The sequence below is a fragment of the Lagopus muta genome, chromosome 5 (genome assembly GCF_023343835.1).
Source record: "Lagopus muta isolate bLagMut1 chromosome 5, bLagMut1 primary, whole genome shotgun sequence".
Classification (NCBI taxonomy): Eukaryota; Metazoa; Chordata; class Aves; order Galliformes; family Phasianidae; genus Lagopus; species Lagopus muta.
In genome coordinates this window covers 16608797-16629468 of record NC_064437.1, presented here as the reverse complement: position 1 = coordinate 16629468, position 20672 = coordinate 16608797, and positions in this window count along the sequence as shown.

Here is a 20672-nt window from a genome sequence, read left to right as displayed (position 1 = left end):
CCAGTGTTTGCTCTTTCTGCCATATTCCATTAGCCACAGGAAACAAAGAAATCAAGACAGTTCTTAATACACCAGGTTTTCAGATAGGCTTGCTGCAGTTCTATCTGTGTGCAACAAGATGCTGTAAGAGAAAAAAAATCACTTTAGATAAATTAATCTCTGAGAGTCAGAAACAAGAAACAATGTTAAAGTGTGATTTTAAAAATCCTTATTAGTGTTTGCATCAACTTTTTTTTTTTTTTTTGAGGAAAAAAAAAAGCATTTTCAATGTTAAGCATTCAAGATTTAAAATTTTAGCATGCTGCTTGTACATACTGACATAACAGAGATACCAAAATATTAACACCTTGGATTCTGTTGTAGTTGTTTGGTTTTTGTTTGTTTCTAAGGTGCTGGCCATCGCTCTTTTAGCACGTGTTTGTCTGGTTCATCAAGTTTAACAATCGCGGTGTGTCTCCGGACTGTAGGGCTAATATAATTAAATCCTATTAACACATCAGGAATAAAATCCTTTAATAGGCACATGAGGCTTTGAGAGGCAGCTCATTCCTGAGCAGATTTAATATCCTTAAATTAAGCAAGTGTGAATGGGAGGATGAATCTTATTAAAAACTTAAATCTGATTATATTTGAAAATTATTGGTTTCTTAATGTAATAAATTATCCAATACAGACTAGAACAAATAATATATCCTAGCTTCACATAACTCCAGTCTATAACAAGTGACAAACGAAATTAAGAATGACTGTGGGGCAAAAAGGAAGGTCTTTTTATAAAAGTCATTTTGCATAATGAAATACTTAAATCATTTTAACAAACACTGGGGGAGGGGATAGAAGATATATGTGCAGATGAGGGAATTAGAACAGGACTCATTTTTCCTCTTCAAAAACTGAATACAAAGATAGTAGGATTGTTGGTTTTTTTCCTCTAAAAATGCCATTCTGACGAATTTGTTGTAAATTTTGAAAAGAAAAGCTGAAGCTTATGTTGGTGGAAGCTGATTCCTTTTCCAGAAGGCTAATGCAAATGTAAACCATCTGCCACACATTCTGCTGATAAAGCTGTACTTCCGAACAATGGACCAACAGCACTGGAATACTAAAACATTAGCTCGACATTAGGAAAAAGTTTTGAGAGAGATTATAACTTACAGAAAATGTAGGAAAATGTAGGTATTTTTACTGTTCTTTCACCCAAAGAGGAATTAGATAGTTGTGTGCATAGACATATATATCATATATATCTGAAAATAATGCCCCCTATTTATTTTCACGGAAACTACAACAGATAGAAAGACCACGATAACACTATTAGAGAAAGCAAATTCTCAGATATGAAACATTATTTCTCAACATAATTACCACCATTAGCTGTGCATTTTCTTCAGTAATAAACAAGAGGCTGCATGAAGCACTCATAAAAATCTACACCAGTGGACATGACTCACTGTCACTGTCACCACTGCTAAAATGCACTATCCACAGCCTCACTGTGCTCACATCCACTGATTGTTTTCCAGAAACATTCAGAAAGAGGTGATGAACGTCAGTGAGTGTCATTTTTTCTGCATGAATTCAATTCTGAATTGAATTCAGCAACATACCTTTGCTTCATACACACTTCCATGTCAGACACCATTTTGTCAGACTGCCCCTCTGCTGCCATCTGTCACATAGCAACAAAATGTAATGGAATACTGGTGGGAAGGTTCAGCCTCTACTGCCATAGCACCAACACCTGCCTCTGACATCATGGGCCAACATCATAAAATAGGAGGCATTACTTTCAGAACAGCCCTCATTTGTATATTCGCACGGACACTTTCTTATGTAGCATGTACAGAGCATAAATCATGAACACTGAGGAAGAGGTAAGGGTGACAACAGGATCCTCTGGAAATGTGTACAGTACAAGTAAACAAAGAGTTCAAAGCTCATAAATACCATGGCTACTTTGAATGAAGACTGGAGTCCTTGAAGGGTGAATCTCTTCCCTCTAACATTGGGTCATTGCAAAGTGTTGACAAGCATTAGCCGAACAAGCATTAGTGTGACTAGCAGTAGTTCAGAAGCAATACTATTTATTAGGACAGTGGATAACATCCAAACACTAAAGAATCTAAAGGAAAGTCCCAGCGGATTTCTAATCCAGACCTATGTGACATATTTGTGAGAGCAAGAACTGGGAACCAGAAAGCTTTACTTCTAAATCAGGCTAACAAAATTGTTTTCTATAAGTGTGTGCAAGCAAAAATAGTTAACCTGAGCAGAACACCACAAAGATGTCTTTATGAATACATTTAAATGTACGCAACTGATTAAATATCATGCAAAGAATGGTCTGTGTTTTGATGACGGTAAACATCAGGATACAAACCTCCAGTGAAAAAGCTTATGGTGTAGCTAACGTGTAGTGCAGCAGCTTAAAACTGCTCCACAATTTCACTGCTGAGCAATATTCTTGAGTGCAATCTAGGCATGTATACATTACTAAGTATGTATGCATCGTAACAACAGTTCTGGAGATAATGTAATGTGATCTTAAAATGCTAATGATCTAACCAGAAAACTTCCATAGCCACGAGTTCCCTAGCTGTATTAATTATTCGGACATAAAGGTGGGGATGAGAAGATAAATGATGTTATCACAAGTTAAAATTTCTCTAAAATCCCATTAATGCAAGAAAAAAATATACATTATTATTATTATTTTCCTTACCTGCCTACTAGAGTTGATGTTGTGTCAAGCTGTAAGCAGGGACCAGTAAAAGGAATCCTCAATATCCCCAGTCTCAGAGATATTTTCGTAATTCTACAAGTCCACCTCCACATACACTTCTATAATTTGAATGTCTCTGTAGGAAAAAAAAAAAAAAAAAAAAAAGTCATCTAATTGCAGAAAAACATGCATAATTATGACTTCTTTAACAGTAGTTGTCTTGCGTTTACTAAAATGTCAGCTTAAAAATCACTATTAGTCTTTCTGCAATTACTGCCTCAAGTTGTGTGTTTGTTTTACATTGCCAGTAATTTTCTCCCTCTTTCTTTTTTTTTTAAGTAAAATAACTTATACATGTGTGTTTAGTACACAAAATTCATTACTCTAGAATAAGCAAATTAATTCTTCCCCCACCTTTAGTTGCTAGTACTGATTTATCTTTAAATCTGGAGGGGGACTGGGGGAAGAAAAAAAAAGCAAGAGTTCTGGTTGTTTCTTAGATGGATGACAGATTTTGTTCTAATTAATCTAGAGCACTGTGTATAGAAAAGACTGCAAAAGCAAACACGTCTATTAACAAAAAGCAGTGATTACTGCTTGGCACTTAGCCAGTAACTCTACATAAGCAATGAATTGATGCCTGCAACTGTCTCAGTGCCATATGGGTTCTGCTGTAGCAATGAATTGGATCCAACGCAAGGTTAAGATGTGTCAAATTTAACTGGGGTTTAATTGATACTGGTAAAGAGGCTCTAAATAAAGAAACAGTGTGTGTGCTATTAGAAACAGGATGCATGTCAGCCTACATCCCCCAGCTTGCTGGCAACAAAACTGTGTTGAGATGTCCAAATGAGTTTCCAAACTCTTTTTTTCTCAAATGAAAGAAAAGAAAGAGACAGAGACAACAAAAACTCTAGGTTAACAAGCTTACTAGCGCTTAATTGGAAAGAAAGACAGCTGATCAGGTGTATAGTGCTATAGTCTTCACGCATTTCTCGTTTTCACATCCTAAGTCTCTTTCCTAACATCCTAAGTAGTGATGTTGGTCATTTTGCCCAACAGAAAATCCAAGCTAGTGTCTCCATTCACTTATGAAAATATCCCTAAATTACAGCAGGGACAGAAGTTTGCATGGCTCAGTATTCAAGAGCCATGAAAGGTAACTTGCCTTCAAGAAATATTATCTTTTCTTAAACAGCAACAACACAATCTATAATCCCTGAAAAGCCTCAGAAGTTTTTCATTCTGTGAGACTGTTATTTCTGTTCTACTGACAGCTCTGTTGCAATAAGCATTTTACGCAAAGTGACATGTGCTTGGAGTGTGAAGCCCTAAATTGTCCATTGGGGTTGGATAAGAGCCTGGCCTGAGAACCTGGGGCTACAGGGAATTATTCTGATCCTTTTTGGAGTATTTGGAGTAAAACAGTGATGAATAGCAGGTCAAAAGTATTCACCTCTGCACCCAGAGACTCTCCTCTCCTGCTCAAATGCAAACCATTTCAGGTTGGAACTTCTGGAAGTGCTACAATGTCTGATGCTGATGTTCAAAATGCCAGCCTCCATCTGGGGGTCTTAGGTGAGGAAATCGAGACAATAAAGGGTAAAGCAACTAAGAAAGAGGATTGTTTTGCAGCTTGCCATTGAACTACCTTCCTCTCATTTCCCTTCCTTGGCAAGGAAGAATATGGCAATTGGAATAGAACTCCCAAATTTTCCCACAGAGATATTCAGCACCCCACTGGTCCAGAGCAATGTGCTGCAGCTGGCCCAGTGTCGATAAGGGGCTGGGCTGGAGAGTCTCTGGCTGTCCCTTCCAGTTTCAGAGGGTCTGTGATTTGATGATTCTGTAAAGCAGCATCCTTTAAACACCGGGTCTGATCTTAACTTTCATGATACAAAAAAAAAAAAAAAAAAAAAAAAAAAAAAAAAAAAAAAACCTGATTAAAAAAAACTGGTAAGTTAAAATATGAAATTGAGGTATTTTTAAGACTCCCCATCTTCCACATGTTACATTTCTGAAGATATACTGCTTTCATTCTAACTGTTCCTCATGCTCAAGTGGCAGCAGCCCATAAATATCTCTAGCTACCTTTCCTTAAAACTGGTTTGATTTACTTCTTTCAAAAAGAAAAAAGAAAGAAACCACCCATGCTGAGCCCATGCTGAACCTCTGCTGGCTCAACTACATCCATCTTTAAAATATTTTTTGTGCTTTGTTTTTTTGTTGTTGTTGTTTGTTTTGGTTTTTGTTTGTTTGTTTGTTTGTTTTGAATGAGGCCACCTTTCACTTCATATTTGAGCAATCTCTGGCATAGTGAGGTCCAAGTTGAAAGCCAGAACTTCTAGGCGTTTCCCTACCCATACTACAATGCTATGATACTTCATTCTAACAACAGCCTTGAATTTCTTCAACACTACATTCCATCTGTCTCCTAGACCAGTATATTCTGAATTAGTGTTTAAGACCAGTTTCACATCTATACATCAAATGGTATCTAGCCTTTATTTGATGCCGTATAGACTTTTTTCCTCAACATTAAATTTGTGCAATATTCTATAGCTATTCAGACTGGTTTTTATTATAATGTTTTATTGCACGACTAACATTTTTTATAATCATTTTGCTGCAATTTTGGTACATTTCACCAGCAGTGGAAAATGTTTTCTAGTAATTGCAATGATTTCTTTTCACTTGGCTTTGCTGGCAGTGTTCTAATCCCATAGGTAGCTTTTTGCATTGTTTTTAACCCTGCAGGGAGTAATGACTGTGTGACATATTCTGCAAAGAAACCATTTACAGTAAAAGGACATTGCTGCATTACTTATGTTAAGGAACAAAGACAAAAAACAAGACAGGGAAATAGAGTAAAAACCAACTGTATCTATATAGCTAATGTTTGATATTTGTCAGAAAGACATAACAGAGTTGTTGTTCTCTCCATGCAGACGGTGGAATCAATACAGTTCTGCAAATAAACATACGACAAAGAAGAAAAAGTTGTTCGTGGCTTATTAATGTTCAGTAATACTATGTGCTCTAGATATTTCAAGCAAAATCTAAACCCTAGTCTTTCTTTGCAAGAAACACAACGAAAAAAATATTTACTAGTGTATCTTTAATGCCCCACTTACTATCTTGTCTGAAAAGTAGGAGCTTGATTTTCTTCCTCTGTCCTTTCAGACGATGTGTGTGTCTGAGAGACAAGATTGCCATGTTACTGCCAATTCTCTAATACACAGACTTGTACGTGGGAAATCAGTATGGAACACTGCACTCGCATCTCCAGTAACTTTTTACAGCCTTTAAATTGCCCGTCTTCTGACTACATTTCTTCAAACAATATTGCCATCTGACTGATATCAATCAAATGTATTGCCCTTTGATGTCAGAACTCACAGAGTCATCCCACTTGACTGAATTTTGATTACCTCTACATTCAGAAAAGTAATGTGTTGTTCTTCAAAAAAAAAAAAGCATAGCCACTGTGCGTATTTAATAAAAGGAATATTGACTCCTGTATTAAGAAAAAAATGCCAAAAACGTGAACTTTGAGAATATCAACTTTCAAATTGCATTTTGCTTCCTGAGTGGAAGAAAATTTTTTATAGCGTAGTAGGGAATGGATAATAAACGTTTAGAGATTTAACCTCTAATAACAGGTGGTCATCTGTTGTGGCCCAGATTTCGCACATCCTTCCAGCCCTGCTGTGCCATTATAGAAGGGGATATATGCACCCTTTTGTGGTGTTCCATTATACTTCATATGCATCATAGCAGGAGAGATGCTAGCATCCTTTTTTTTCTTTTAATCGGTTGTATGTTGAAGCAAGAATAAAGATAGAAGCCTCTGCTCAACAGGGAATAATTCAGAGATCAAATTTCCTATTGTTTAAGTCAGTTGCAAAATCCTACAGCATCAGAGTCATAAAGGAAGGGAGCCCAACTACAGGCATCAGAAACAATGATTATAACTGCTGCATTCAGTCAGCCCATGTGGAAATGAAAGGACTGGATAACATACAGTGACTCATTGTTAAGAAATGGTCTATGAAACTGCTGAAAACTAATCATAACCTGAAGCTTCTTAGATGCTAGGAGTTTGGGTTTTTTCCATTTATGCTTTTCTTATCCTCTACTTTAACCCCTGCAGTATTTTCTTCCTGTGTTCTCTTTGCTTCAATGAATGCATACTCTTCCCTCAAAAAAAAAAGAAAAAAAACAATTGCAAAAATCAAATTCTTTGCTACCACCTCCATTCTGCATCCCGCACTTTGTGCAGACCCTGCAGGTGCTCTGACTTCACTTCTCACCTTGGCAGCTTCAATAGGAATCCATTATTTGAGAAAAAAATGCTTCTCTCCCATTGACGTGCTTTGCCTGTCATTCAAGGAATAGATCTACCACCCTCACAAGAACCCCTCACCTCTTCAGATACCACATGCAAGTATCAGCAGCAATCTCCAAAAGAGCAATCTCCACAGATGAGATCTTGTCCATTCCTCAGATACGGACAACATGAGGCTAGAAAACTTCACTGCATCCTTAAATGATTGAAGTGCTGAGGAGATGGAAGAGATTTCAGCCATAAAGAGGAAGCAACCCAAGTCTCCATCATGTGGAAACAGTTCCCAAACCTGCAGATAACAGAACTTAAAAGTTCCATTTTGAAAGACCCTATCTAAATCATAAACCTGAAATTCAAATCTTTCTAGAGGACAATGATAGACTGATTATAGCAAGAACCTCTGTTTTTGAAAACCATTCCTGTTAAACATTTGTGAAGCCGGGAGGCAAGGTGAGATGCGTACAGAAGGCCTCTCCTCACGATTTGTGACGACAGGTTTCTGGGAGATCAGAAGCTGTGTGTGGTGTCAATACTCTCCTGCTGAACTGTGCAGTGCCTCCAGTCTCAACTGCTCAGGCTGGCTGCTTAAAAAAAATGCTACAGACAAGAAAGCTGATAGCCAGCAAGTGGCTCACACGTTAACACCACACAGAGTTGCACTGTCCCTCTGATTCCCATATTTTTTCCACAAGTACACCACTCATCACACAGCAGTTCATCCAGTGTTCCTGTATGCAGTATTTCTTTTTTTCTTTATTTCTTCCCACCTCTACTCTCTCAAATGTAGATAGGGTAGGATTCTCAATGAGAGACAACTAGAAATCAAATTGAAGTTAATAATTAATTGCAATAGGAACAAAGTGACACAATTCCTAAGGACTTTTGAAGATGTCACCGTTACAATATAATCAAAGTTTTTGAAAGCAAACAACTGGTTGGAAAAAGAAAAAGAAAACACAGAAGAAGCAGCTTCTCTAGCTTTCTCTTGGCCTCTTAAGTAATTGAGTGGGTACTAACTATCCTCAATTTGGCTATAGGTACACCTATGTTATTATACCTGCTATAACTCTTAGGCTCCTTAAATTTCCACTCTGTGTTGTATGTATTTCTGCTGAAAGTGTTGACTGTCTTTTGCACATGTCCCTCATGAAAATTCTAGTCTTTTGCAATGCTTAGCTTTTGCTGCACTCTCACTCCATCATTGTTGCCAATACATAAAGTTCCTTGGCACATCAGGGCAGACAAACTGTTTCTCTGGATGGCTCATTTTTCCAGAAATGACATGTGTCACAAAGCACCTCAAACTCCTTAAACCCCGCATCCATCCAAGCCATTCAATATATTCTGGTGCCCTTGTATACAACCTTCAGGCTTTGAGAAAAAGAATTAACTTTCATCGAATCAGTCCTCAGTATTCCTAGCATAACTGACTGTACTGTCACACCTAAAGACTCTACTTCTTCAAACAGCCTCCTCACTCTTTGTGCAGGGGTGGGAGGGAAGGATGCCACCTCCTTTCTTAATTCTCACCCTCAGAATAAGCATGAGCATTTATGGAGGTAGCAAAAACCCTATGCTGTCAGAATTATGTTCTCTTTCTGCTGGAAGCAGGCACTCCAAATGCTTGCAACATCATTTTCCATTTCTATGCCAAGCTTACTGCCCCAGCCAGCATTCTCTGAGCCTGAGCAAGGAGCGAGACTGGCTCCAGGCTACACATAATTCTCAGAGTTGTACTTTAAAGAATGATTTTAACAGAAAAGGGTGGTTTTTGTTTGTTTGTTTTTCAATTGAGTCTGAATAGCTTATGGTGACACATATTTCTATGGGCTAGCTACACAAAAAGATTAGCTCTCAGATGTTACAGTACCTGGTAATGCCAGACAGAAAAACTAGATTTACAGCTGAGTGGATATTTTCTATCTCTGTTTGTCTTCTGTGCCTGTTTGCCTTTTCTAAGGCCATTACAATTGTGAGCCATACTTATAACACAAAGTTTAATATGTTAAGGCAAGCTGCATCAGTATGAATTTTGTTTGCTTCCTCAAAAGTGTTGCACTCAGACATAGATTCCAATCCCCCAAACAAGGCATGCCATGCATTCCCAGACACTCCATTGGCACCCCCCCCAGCTGAGCAGAGAAGCCAGAAAGCAGCACAGTAGGGAGACAAGCATAGCAGAGCACTTCTCAGTGCCAGTGCCAGTGCCAACCATCATGGCCCACACCTGGGAACAGCTCTGGAGCATAGCAAGGACACACGCCTGCTCCACACCAGGAGCACCGCAGTGCTCAATGCTTGCATTAGGAAAAGGACTTCCACCTGGAAGCAAGAAAGGCTTCAGTGTAACAAGGCTGTTACACTTCCTATTTCCCCTGCTTGTCACTGGCCCAGCCTCTATTCTCATCTCTCTTTTTTAATCAAGGAACGTATTTGTTTCTAACGGTAAATAAAGAAAAATAGAGAAAGCCTAAGCATCAAAAGCCTGCAAGCAGTAACCACACGTGTGAAGTGTTTAACAGCTAGCATAAAGGAGCTCACAAATGGCAGTAAGAAAAGCACAAAAGCGACAGAAATGGTGTCTACAGAATCAAGACTCCGATTTTGGCACTTCTTAAAAACTTGGACACAAAGAAATTGTGCCAGCAGTAATGAGTACAGGCAGCATCCCTCCTCCAAGTCATAGGTTATAGAATAGTTACTGATGGATGACTGGTTGATTTTGCATCATTCATTAAATCAACAAACAAATAAATACAATTTTAGGGGCTGAGCATTGTATAAAATAACATTGAGTGGTTATTACATTCTGAACATCTGTTAGAAGGTTGTGAAGACAACGCCACCTTCTTAGAAGAAAGACCAACTTGAATGGGCCTGATATCTCCTAGGTGTAAGTGATTTTTTAAGGCATGCTCAGACACTTTTTCAGATATATTTCTACTTTGCCCTTCTGGCACCCTAACCAATAAATCTCTTGTTGCAAATCTGTTGGGTAGTTTTCCATCCTTTGTACATGCCACTTACAGATGAGAATGCATTTTTACCATAAGGTCAGAATCACATCTGGCTTTTCAACATTCCTAAAAATCGGTGTCCTACTTTCTGCTTCATCCCAGTGCCAACCACTTAATTTCCATAGTATGTGCAAATAAAGATGTTGTTACTTAAAAGAGGGCAGGGAAATTCAACACAGTACGTCATTTAAGGACAATGTCAGATGTTTATGACAATTAGGATATGCAGAGATAAATGGTTTATGGATTGGTTAAAGATAAAATCCATGAATTCTCCCAGAAGGTGTTCTAGCAGGTGCAGGAATAAGGTATAAACTCAAAAAATCAAAATCCTATCTAAAGGCTACCCATCCATACACACAGAAGCATTAGTGTGGGGGGTTGACTGTAACAAACAGTTATTTGGAAAACAAGTCTGCTGATAACAGAGAGGCAAGGATATAATAATGAAAGTTTCTTTTTGAATTCTTTAGGGTATTAATGGAAAAACTAGGGACTGATTAACATTATTTTGTTTGTATGGAATGGCCATTTCACCCATTCAGAGTACAGAATCTTAAGTTAAGAAGCTACTTGCAGGCGTTTCAAAAGTCAAGCACAAAAGAGGTTAGCACCGGAGGATACAGTACAATATTAGTTTAGCTTACGATCCAATGTGGTCCTATTTTCTTTAAAAGCTTACACAATGTTATATTTTGTGCTGCTGGCAAAAAGTTCTAATAATACGTTTTTAGATTGGCAGTTCTTGCTCTTGGTGTTCATTTACAACTTGCTCATGTTTCAGAATTGGCATTTTCAAGATGACAAAGAAACAATGAACACTTTTGTATCATGGCTCATCGTGTTTTGCTGTTCTGGACCATTTCTTTCTTTCTCAGTTTGATTTTTCTTGGCTACTCAATCTTCAAACAGCTTATCTTTTAATTGTTACATTACAGCTGCTCAAGAATACTACTTTGTGGATTGGCTTTGAGTATTATTTTCTTGAAATCCCCCTGTCAGAGGGATTGACCTCCCATACTTCTGCCTTCAGTCAATGGCATGTCACTGAGGTCTATGTTGAGCCTTTCCTCTTTATATGCTTTTCCATCCTGCATTTTATCTCCAAAGGCTGCCAAAAAGCAACAGTTCATCACCTCTTACTGACAGCGCTACAGGTCTGTATGTCCAGATACATGCAATATAATTGTACTCTTATGCAAAAATGAGGTGTTTTATCCCAGTGCGGGGTGTTACAAAACTATGCTGTTACTCATACTTCTTTTCAGTTCACAGTCAATGACAATAACTCACAAGAAAAATAAGTATGAAGGCTCAATTTTACCCTTCATTAGTTCAAAACCAATTGTTTTATGAACTCCATTAGGAAATATTGTTTTTTAAAGTCATGTTCCTTTGGACCAGAATTTTTGTATTTCTGTTATTAGTTAGGATTTCTCTCCCACTCCAGCTCACTGTGCCCACCTCTGTAAAAATAACAACACAGGCCAAGGACTGTTATATACTCACTGCAACAGCAGCACAGTATTTTGAGTTTATTATTCCCCTTCTACAAGGTCGTGTCAAAAATTAGCTTTTATAACAGTGATATATTCAGGCAGCCTTACTCCTGAAAAGATACCTGTTGATTGCTTTAACCATGAAACTTAGAAAAGTTTTAGCCACAAAGCATTTTAAATTAGAAAAATATGAAGAACAAGTTACAGCAAGATTTGTTCTCCTCTGCCTTTGACAATTCCAGTAAAGCATCTTTCTTTAGGAAAATAATTATGGACAAGATCTAAGTAAGCACTTGCTTAAATGCTGAACTTAAGCAATCATAAGGCAGTTTTCATAAATCAACAGCCTTATGAAGGTTGGGACAATCTCCATCCTTGCTCTTCTGATATTGAATGCAGAATACAAATCTGGTGAATCTGTCTATTTTATTCATTATTACACCAGTGTTATTCATTATTACACCAGTGTAAAGACTCTCTAGAATTTTTTACCAGGAAAACACATTTTCAAACTCAACCTACTTCATGCCATCCCTTTGCCACATGGACCACCACAGCAGCTCCTGGAAATCTTCATCCCTTGCAGCAGGCTCAGCCTACTCCAATATTCCTGAACAGGTACATAAAAGCTTGCAAGAAAAGGGTAATATATGGCTCTGAGTATTGACATGGAGATATTTGAACACTTGCATATATGTGCAGTCATGTGCTGAAAGAGCCAACAGTTCTATTTAAAATTTTACTCCCTTCTCATATCACCTCCAAGGAGGCAGGATAATAGAGATATCTGCAAAGGGGGAGCAGGAGATCTTTACAGATCCTCTTGCCCAACAGTAATTTACTGCCTTTACATCCCATCCCGATGGCTGGTTGCTTCCTTCATCACCACTGCGCTTTTTCCCTTATGACAGAAAATGATGTAGCAAGAGGAAAAGACCTGCAATCACAAAGCAGCCCAGCAATAGCCCAGCTAATAACATAAAATAAAACGCATTGTGCTTCCCTGCTCCTGTGAGAGAAAATGATGAAGCACAAACCCAGCTCTCATCATTTGGTAGTTTGGCTTAAGAGAGGGGAAAAAAAGATACCACATGACTGGTAAAAATTTGGACTATGTCATAGCTATTGTTCTATTTTCAGTATTACATAACTGACCATTTTTTGAGTCTGTCTTTGTAGTCTGTGAAGTCATTGGATCTGTGAAAAGGAAAGGGAAACTACAATATCTGACAATACTTGAAATTGTCAGTGAGCAGAAATACCATCATGTTTCAGAAAGCACGTAGTAGTTCCATTTTGCATGTGGATTATTCCCTCTCATAATTCATAACCAAACTTCTGCCTGTTGACTTTTCTACGTTCCAGGAAATACAAGGACTACTGCAATGTGGGAAGGATGGTGGCTTTCTTCTGTTTACCAGTTCACTACAAGGCTGCTTTAAGCAGCGGCAGGTTTAACGTGTTTAGACTTTTTCCAAATGCTAAACTGTTAGAAATATGTTTCATTTAAATAATATCTTTGTGGTCTACTTCCCGATCATTCAGTACGAATATTCCTTTGTCAAGTTGATGTTTATCTTTCCCCAGAAAGACAAAGAAATAAAAAGGAGGAGGACAAAAGGAAAGGCTTGAAAAGTTCTGACTTCTCTAACTTTCAACAATTTATTGCCCCTTGTCATCTTTACTGATAACGGCTGGGTTTTGTAATTCAAACATTTATTTATTCCTTAAGCAGTCTGACTGCTTGGGGAAATATATGAGAGCACCAAAACCAGCCTAAAAAGCCAGACAGTCTGCCACAGCTCCTCTAGACAGAGTGCTAGCCAACGTGAGGTGCAGCGCTGCCGAGTGATGGGCACCAGAGCAAGATGAGGGCACGCAGCACCGTCAGGGTCAGTGACCCACGAAGCTCCATGCATGCAGATGTGCAGAGCATTCTGCAACAGCAGGCAGCATGTGACAGGAGACTTTTAGTCACACATGATTTGTGTACTGATTTAAACAATAATTGCTCAGCTATTCTCCACCCAGCCAGCACCATGGGGTTTTCTGGGCTTCTGAAGTAACTGAGAAGTTTTCTCTCTCTGTTACTCCCTCTCCAAGTGCTCTATCTGTATGAAAAGTGAGTACCTTCAGAACTGCAGTCTAAGACATCTACAGCTATTATACTAAAGACAATATCAGACTTCCCTCCTTTTCATTCCTATCATTTTATAATTAAGTAAATAGCATGTGTTAAGAATGTTACAAAGTACAGAGTACAAGCAGAGCAGACAAATTATCCGAATACATTTTTTTCAAATTATTTTCTTCTCTCTTAAATATAGAATATTTCAGCAATTTTGCTTTTTGGGTTATCTCTACCTTCCTCTGCAAACAGAGACTACATGTTCTTTGCTATTTTATAGAAGAGCTTTTGGAAAATAAGCAAAGGAATAAGTCAGTTTGTGAGACACAGAAGCATGCAAGCCCCTGAAATTGTAGCTTCTCACATTACTGCAGGTCCACATTTCTTAGCAGCATTTTCATTTTTATCAGTATTTCATCAGCATACAATGACAAATGGATGTTGCATACCCCCAGGCTCGCAAGCAGTTGAGGAAAGATCTGCCATTACCAGAATATACAAACGCTAGGTCTTAATAAACACAGTGTCATGCAGCTATAGACCTAATATACAGACATGTATAGCAGATTAATATTGGAGACACATGCATATTATATAACTACATTCTAATAATACCTTTACACCGTGATTTATTCAAGCTCCATGTGATGAGCTTAATTATAAATCCAGACAAATTAATAAGTGCAAAATAATCTTCAGCTCAGAGCTGCATACTGTGAGTGCCCTGTACAAGAGGCCAACACCTACTTCAGTGTCTTTCTGCACAGGGATGAATTATCTTTATAAAATCACATAATTTGGAAGAAAATAACCATCCCTGTCATGTTTATGTCTATCCAGCAAACAGAAGTTGATGATTAATGTGTAATGTATTTTCCACAATGAAAGAATCCAGTTATTCCACACACTTTGATTTACTGTCCCTTATTATTGTGCTGTAGTTTGATAAAGGACATTGTATCTGCCTATCAGGCCTGGTCTTAATCTTTGTACCTAACCCAGCTCCTGAAATACTTGGGCTTCACACAAGCCATTAGTATTTGTATACAGCCACATTACAAGTTGCTGCAGAAACAGAGCCGCTTCCTGCAGCCAGGCTGCCCTTTTAAAAAATCTCACTATTTTCTCTTGTAGGGAGAAATATAATCAAGGTAAGGCACCAGAATCCATCTTGCAAAGTGATATTCGTCTCATAACTTTACGGCAGCAGCTTTATTTCCTGTCAGTTCCCAACAGAGCAGATCACAAGGTGCTTGCTCTCAAAATCAGTCCAGCTGATTTTCCTCATAAGGTTTTCCAGTGCAACCCAGAACGAGGACACTCCTCTGCTCAGAATTGCCTAGCTGGCCTTTGGCTGAAAACACAAATTCTAGTCACCGTCTCTGGGGTAACATGCAGTGAGCTCTCCCAGTCCCTCCTCTGTACCTACTCCATTGCTAATTGTAATTAACCAGGCACTGGACTGGTACAGCCCAAGGGTCAGTGGGGTAATGCACAGGGCGCCAGCAAGTCCCCAGTCAAGGACTCATTGGATAGAAGGACTCAGGGGGAAAACCAACTCCTATATCATGCCTGCAGATCAGGAAGGGATCTTCCCTGTACACCTCACATTGCTCCTGACACATTCATCTTTTTCTGAAAACAGCTGGGATGCAGAGCATTTCCTACCCACTCTTAGCAGGGCATGTCCGTGTTCTGGGCACTCACCATGAAAAGCAAAACCTTCATTATCCCCTCCATCTTCTTCCTATCCTCCATACCTTCTCAGTTATTTCTGTTTTGAGCTCTCTCATCAAACTGCCTTCCTTCTCTCCCTTCTCACCATCCACACTCAGCTGAAGGGGAAAAGCAGCACAAGCAGCAACTGCAGGAAGGCTCCTGCCTTTCAAGGCAGAGAGACATGTGCAGTCCAAGGCTCACAAGCCAAATTAAATGTGAATATTGCCATCAGCTTAGTTATGACGTGATTAAATAACAACAACAAAAAAAAACTATTTTAACACTAATGCAACTTTTAAAAATTTGTTGAATAGGGACAGCTTTTCAGTAGTCGCTACACAGTCCTTCTATCAGAACAGCAGCATTTATTCCCTGCAATTTATTACTTGAAATGGGATAAATGATATAAAATCTCTTGAGTCACAACATTTAAGAGCCTCACTACAAAGCAATGTTTGTTTTGAAAATAAGATTACAACATATACAGTGATTCATAAATATTTGCATTTTATAATTGATTCTACAAGTGAATTGGCAAGTTAAACCACACAGGAATGCAATTCTCCCCCTACAAGAGTGTGAGGTGCAGAATTTTAACTAGTTTCATTCTAATTATCTAGAAGCTATGGTCACTTTTTCTCTCTCAGAACTCCTTCCTGTGTGACATGCAAGGGAAAAAATTACTCATTTTTCACCTGCCTGTTTTCTTAGTTGGAGCTGTGTGCATTAGCTGGGAAAAGCAGACACTCCCAAAAATCAACGAATCTGGCAAAAATAAGGCAATGGTCCATTTTAAAATAGAGACAATGTTTCAGATTCCTGCAGTTTCTCCCTTGTACCTTGTAAATGTTTATACTTAAGGCTATGCTGCCACAAAGAGGCAATGTGCTCTGGCTCTCCCGGCACGCAGGAATTCAGCCACTGAATTCCAGGCAGGAGAACAAGCAGGCTTACAAATATAATTTACTGGGATTTTAAAGAACTCCCTAAAATACTGGGGTAAACAGAAGATACTTAATTAACCTGTGACACCAGGATAACACATACTGCCACGGATGGCTTTCCTGAACTCCTGAACCCAGGAGTGCCATCCCAGATGTTCTTCTCATCCTTCCTGACCTAAAGTCACTGAAGACTGGAAATCCCTTCCTGACTGCTTGAATGGCAAATCAAGAGTACATGGAGAGAAACTGCTGAGTCACTTCTCTCTCCTTCTTCATGGATCATGGAAAAACAGTGGGGGAGACTTCAAAATGCAAGAAAAAAGGAAAAAAGAAAAAAGCTCAGTCAAAAGACAACAGCTACACAGCAGCCCAAAAGGGAGCTGATCAAAATGGCAGTGCACAAAGCACTGGTATCATTGCATGGAAAACAAAAGCATCTAGGACTGGAGCTTGCATCCAGAATCTCACAAGATAGTCCCCTGCTGTGTCTTGTGGGTGCTTACCCAACAGCAAGAATGTTTGCACAGGCCTGCAGCAGAAGGGTGACCTCTCCTAGGAAATGAAGAAAATGGCACACACACAGAATTTTCTTTCAGAGAAATCAATGCCAAACCCTACTCTTCTCTACTCCTTATCACATACTGTTTCACCCAGGCAGACGCAAAGTCAGGCTTTGAGGTTTTGCTCTTCATTTGCACTGAGTTGCAGTCAGAAAGGGGAGTTCAGGCAAGGAAACAGACAGTGCTGCAAATTTGTCACCCTGCAGCTCCTTCCACACCAGCTCTGTGGTCAGGGAAGCTCTGTAGTCAGGACAGGTGTGTTCATCAAGCAAACTACAGTGAAGTGAGAGAAGAGAAGCTCATCTAAAATTGATGGGAAATAAGCACATTTACAAACATTACAAAACTAATGAAACTATCAACACTTGCCTGCCACAAAACCATTCTTCCATTACTGAAAGGAAGCTCAAATGTGCTTAACACACATACCTACAACAGAATTTCTAACAAAGTTGGATCAAGTACACTTATTTAAACTGACCACAGCAGAGTTTTACTTCTCCATCTTCTCCATTTTGGACATTTGCTTCTTTCTTAGCCTGTGTACCTGGCAAGCTCCCTGAGATGTCTCCCAAATTCCAGCAAGTATACCAATTTCAGATCATTTGAATGAGGCTGTTGCTAAGCAACACCTTTTCTCTCTCTCTCTCTCTTTTTTTTTTTTTCCCGTGGTTCAATTACATTTAAAAAAATCCAGGATGTGAGCAGAGAAAGGTGCTGCTTAAAGTTTTACTAACAGTATCACACAGTCTCTAATAAAAAATTAGAGTTCACCATTTTTTAGTTTTTATCAAAATGTTGACTAATAAAAGCTCAGATCTACAGGAGACTAATCTGCATAATTTATTTCCTATATTTTCCTTAGTCTTCAAATAACAAACAAGTTTGGTATTAATAGGATGCTACTAATTCATACCTACAGTCCATCCTATACCTTGGGTCTCCAGTGTGCATCAATTTTCCTGTGTCCATCCCTTCCTTCCCATGTGGACTTCTGCTCACGAGAGTGAAGGTTTAAGGGCCCTATTTCCTTACTGAGTTATTGTAAATATGTGAAATCAAAAACCCATGCAAGAGGTGACCCAAAGTATGTAATACAAACATATTTTTTCCTTTAATTTCAACAGATTTTGGATCAGACCCTAGGAAAAGAGTCAAGCAATTTATAGATGTCCTTGCAGACACTGTTCGTAAGATTATGAAGCGGTTTCTGTAAAGCGGCTCATTAATTTAAAAGGGTAGTTGATCCCCAAAGGGAAGACCCACTTCAACAGGAAAGGTCTGATGTCATGACGGGATTTCATTAGTGTACCAGCTAGAAAAGATGCTAAAATAAAATGTAAATAACTAACTAATTATGCATGTGCCACAAAATGGAGCTCCTCCAAAGTAATTAGAAATGTCCATAGATGGCAAGCAGAATTGTATGCTCAGCACAGAGAGCTGGTGCTCACCAGCTATGACAACCAAGCGATCACTGAGTCTGGGCTGCAACAGGGCAAAAAGAGACAGCATTTCATGAGAGTGTTGCCTGTGACTAAATTTAAATTAATAAAATTAAGAGAAATTGAACCAACACCAAGCCAAGATATTCTAACTCGTTCTTGGCTGTCACAGACCTACCTTAAGCAAGGCTGAAATCATATGTTAGAAATGATAAAACTGGATTGGTTTTAGCTAAACTAAACCCCAGTAAAGACAAATATAGTTCTGCACACTGTCAGCAAAAATGGCGGGAGCTACGAGAGAGGATGAATGTAGTGACAAGTCGAGAACCAACGTGTTTCATCTTCCCTCCACCAATTAAAATTTTCTCTTATTTTCATGCCATTATTCTACCTGTAAAACTAAAGAATTCAATGTAAACGCTTCATTATTTTTTAGAACTCCTTGTTAGACCTTTTTAATCCTTGGCATAAAGGGTGTCATTTGGAAATTATTTTCCTTCTAAGGAAAGTACCATCCTTGCTGAAAGATGTAGGAAACTTTCTTTGTAGGGAATACAATTATGCAGAATGGCACAAATTTTGCTGTCATTTGTAATCCTAAAACTCCTGTGGAGCTATTGAATTTACATGGGCATTTCAGAGAAAAATCTATTTTAACTCTTATACGCTCTCCACTTCCTTTACAGCAAGATCTGTCACTTCCCACTCAATTCTCTGCTAAGATATCACTTCTCTGCTGTAATTTAGAGAGCCCAGTTCTGTCACGGTGGTGCAATGCTCAGCACCTGTGCCAGAGGGTTTGTAGCTGAGGCCGGGTCACACCTGCAGAACTGTCAGCAGCTGGCACAAGCAGGACCAGGCTCCTCAGTTTGTCCCTTTCCCTTCCTAACCCCCCCTTCAATTCTGTTTAACAGTCAGTATGCTGGGCAGCAGACTCCCATCTCACTGTCTCTTGGTTGGTGCTGCAGCTGCTCCCACACACTTAACGTTTTTGTTGTTACATCCCAGTCAAACAAGAAACAACCCTCAGTGTTGAGGTTCTCTGTGGCTCCACAGGATTGGCACCTGAGCCATGCTGTTTCCTTCTATCAATCACTTCACCAAATTCCCTCCTCCTTTCTTATTTCCCAAGTTGTTTGAAGCTCCACATATCACAAGAGGCATTCCAGTTCAGCTAGTAACAATGTTAAGCAGCCCTATGTGTGTATAACTCCTTGCCAGTCAGAGGTTCCTTGCCTAAACCATACCGTTTCCCCACCTGTGGTGTGTAACACTTTCAGCAGCATGGCAGGCAGGCACAGATGCTGAGCACAGCATGTGGCACAGCACGGGGCACAGGGGCCTGCATGCAACGCCCAAGCCTCGCCCATAAAGTATGGACCATAGCATCTGCAGTTGCCATGGCAACAGCCTTTCCTTCCCAGGCACAGTACACTGACAAGTAGGCCCGCCAACTTGCTCGCTGCCAATTACTCATGAAGGCTCCTTCCCAGAAGTCACTGAAGGTGTTGCCAAGCAAGATTTTTCAGGGTGCTATGTCAGCCAAGGAGGGCCAGGAAAGCAGCATCAGCATAGGGAAAGGGCAGGAGGCAGGATGGGCCAGGGAAGGCATGGCACTGCTGCCTCCAGCCCTGCATCGTGCCCACAGACATGAAAACCAGCTCAGAAGGGATGCCCCTTAGAGAAAAACATATTGTGGGAATGCAATTGCAGCTTAAACAAACTGTGAACGTACAACTGATGGATCAGGTTGTACTGAAGCTGTTACTGTAGGCGCTTAAAATCCATGTTTTGTTAATAACATGTAATTTTTAGAAACACCTGCATGTTCAAAAATGTCCGTAGTTTGAAGCTGAGAATGGGGCATGAAGAAGGTGATAATGATAATTAAATAAGAACAAATGCTTCTGTCAAAGGTTTAGCAATGAAAAATAGTTTAATAATGCATGTTTAAGCTATGCACCCTTTCAGAATAATAATAATAATGAGCTACAAATCACGTGTATAGAATTCAGTTACTAAAAAAATGAATTGGTGTGTTTACAGTCAATTACTTATTTGTCTTACTAAACCCTCAAGAAATCAACATTGCATTATTACACTGGAAACCTGTTCTGTCGAACTCCAGGGATGCACACTGGATTCTGAAAGATCTGTAGGTTCAGAGGACAAAACAGAGTGAAATTTATCTGGAAAGTGTTTGCTGTGCTTTTTAATTACATTTCTGTGTATGAAATCAACAACATTTTCTCTTCTTATTTGTTTTTATTTGCTTTTTTTTTTTTTT